Raw genomic sequence first — 3,340 nt, 5'->3', positions numbered from 1 at the left:
TGAGCATACTTTGGTGGGTTTTCTGTATATGATAAACTTAAACTTGTTTAAGAACCTTTTAATGTACACCACCTAAACTAAAGCCATTTAACATCCCCTTTTATAACAGAATGATTACATGCCATTTAGTCTATATAGTATTGTATGTCTGTCTGGCCTGTGTGGGTGTCCGCAGCCCCCTCCCCCCCCCTGCCCACACACACACACACACACACACACACACACACACACACAGTACTTTCACCAGAGCACATGACAGTTAATTACACAACTACCACCTCCTGGCAGCTGTGTGTACGATGGCCAGGGTCTAATTACCTCTCCCTGGTTCTAAAGCCACGGTGATTGGTCCAGCCAGCCAGCCAATGGTTCAGGAGTACAGGTCTGATTCACGTTATGACACAACGAGGGTCATGTGGTGATTGGCCAAGGGGTCGTACGAAGAGGAGAATCACCCACCCCCCCTTCCCCCACAACACGTGACGTGGTCCAACCCCCCCCCAAGTGTGAGTCGTGACGAGCACGCGTCTCATACCAGAACCGTCGCCAGAATTGGTCGTGAGCAGAAGTCTCGCGTACGCTGGATTTCGCCGCCAAGTTCATCGAGGTCGTGTTAACGACCCTAACACCCCCCCTCCCCCCCTCTCCCTCCCCCCCTTCACTCGAATCACCTCATTCGGGAAGCCAACACGCGACTCATATTTCTCCACAGACCCGTTTTTTTTTTTTTTTTTTTTTTTTTTTTTTTTTTTTTTTATGAGGGAGATCCACGCGTCCCATGATCGCTCGTTAACCCGTGGTTCCCGATGGTTAGGGGTCACTCCTGTATGACCCCATTAATCACCCCCCCCACCACCCCACACCCCGGGGGAAGGGAGGGAGGGAGGGAGGGGTAGTAAGGGGGGGGATGATGGATGGTCGTTAAGTCGTGGTGGCTTAACCATCGTGAACGGTCGTTAAGCGTGGATTATTTACCCCACTAACCCCACTTTCCCCCCTCCCCCCGAAGGTGTGAAGACGTGCATTCCATGTCTTTCAAATTATTATTATTTCTTTTTTTTGAGGAAGGGGGGGGAGTGGGGGGAGAAAGGGTCATTAAGGGGGTCGTTAACACGAATTGGCTAATGGTGTCGGACCTTCGTGGTTGTGGAGCACGTTCTTGCCCCGAGGGGCGGCATGGGGAGGGGAGGTGGGGGCAAGGTCTCAGGGAGGGGAGGGGAGGGGGTCGAGTAGGGGGAGGAAGGGGGAAGTCTACGCAGCTCTACGTTCCCCCTTCCCCTCCCCCCCTTCCCCCCTTCACCCCCTCTCACTCTACGGCCGCTCAAGGAAGGGGAAGGGAGGGGAGAGAAATTGAGTGGGGGGGGGGTCAGAGGTTAAGGGTCAAGTGCCAGGGACATGGTTAGGGGGGAAACGCCCCTTTACTGCCGTCTAGGGGAAGTGGGAGTGGGGGGAGGGGGTGGGAAGGGGAAGGGGGGAGGGGTAAGGTTCAGGTGTCATTGATCAATGGGTTTGCTAAAAGGGGAGACGCCCCCTTACTGTCACGCAGGGGGGAGGGGGGGGGGCGTATAGGGGCACAGGGGGGTGGGAAAGGTAGGGGGGGGAAGGGGGACACGAATCACGTACCATTCCCGTAAGGTCATTAAGGGTCAGTGGTTATAACCCCCCCCCCCACGCCTCCCCTTTCCCTCCTCCTCCTTGTGCCGTGAGTGTGTGCGTGTGTCTGTGGCTAGTGATATGTTTGAATACATTATAATAATAATAATAATAATAATAATAATAATAATAATAATAATAATAATGATAATAATATCCTCTTGGTCAATCTTTCCTCACTCATCCTCTCCATGTGCCCAAACCATTTCAAAACACCCTCTTCTGCTCTCTCAACCACGCTCTTTTTATTTCCACACATCCCTCTTACCCTTACGTTACTCACTCGATCAAACCACCTCACACCACACATTGTCCTCAAACATCTCATTTCCAGCACATCCATCCTCCTGCGCACAACTCTATCCATAGCCCACGCCTCGCAACCATACAACATTGTTGGAACCACTATTCCTTCAAACATACCCATTTTTGCTCTCCGAGATAATGTTCTCGACTTCCACACATTCTTCAAGGCTCCCAGAATTTTCGCCCCCTCCCCCACCCTATGATCCACTTCCGCTTCCATGGTTCCATCCCCTGCCAAATCCACTCCCAGATATCTAAAACACTTTACTTCCTCCAGTTTTTCTCCATTCAAACTTACCTCCCAATTGACTTGACCCTCAACCCTACTGTACCTAATAACCTTGCTCTTATTCATATATATATATATATATATATATATATATATATATATATATATATATATATATATATATATATATATATATATATATATATATACTATCCCTGGGGATAGGGGATTAAGAATACTTCCCACGTATTCCCTGCGTGTCGTAGAAGGCGACTAAAAGGGGAGGGAGCGGGGGGCTGGAAATCCTCCCCTCTCGTTTTTTTTTATTTTCCAAAAGAAGGAACAGAGAAGGGGGCCAAGTGAGGATATTCCAAAAAAGGCCCAGTCCTCTGTTCTTAACGCTACCTCGCTAACGCGGGAAATGGCGAATAGTTTAAAAGAAAAGAAAGAAAGAATAATGATGATAATAATAATAATAATAATAATAATAATAATAATGATAATAATAATAATAATGATAATGATAATTATAATAATAATGATAATAGTAATGATAATAATAATAATAATAATAATAATAATAATAATAATAATAATAATGATAATAATAATAATGATAATAATAATAATAATGATAATAATAATAATAATAATAATAATAATAATAATGATAATAATAATAATAATAATAATAATAATAATAATGATGATAATAGTAATGATAGTAATGATAATAGTAATGATGATAATTTTAATAAGATAATATTATTATTATTATCATTATCATTATTATTATTATCATTATTATTATTATTATTATTATTATTATTATTATTATTATTATTATTATTATCATTATTATTATTATTATTATTATTATTATTATTATTATTATTATTATTATTATTATGTTTAGTTGCAGGTGTTACTGTCGTGTGAGGAGTTTGTATATAATTCAATACCATCTTCCTGCTCCTCCTCTTCCCTCTCCTCCTCCTTCTATTCTTTTTCTCCTCCTCCTCCTCCTCTCCATCTTCCTCCTGCTCCTCCTCCTCCTCTTCCACCCACCCTCCCTACCTCCCCTACCAACACACACACACACACACACACACAAGGTGACTCTCGTGTTTTATGTTGGTTTATTGTTCACAA

Source organism: Panulirus ornatus, chromosome 11 (genome assembly GCF_036320965.1).
Source record: "Panulirus ornatus isolate Po-2019 chromosome 11, ASM3632096v1, whole genome shotgun sequence".
Classification (NCBI taxonomy): Eukaryota; Metazoa; Arthropoda; class Malacostraca; order Decapoda; family Palinuridae; genus Panulirus; species Panulirus ornatus.
The sequence above is the reverse complement of the archived record's forward strand: the minus strand, read 5'-3'. Positions refer to the sequence as shown.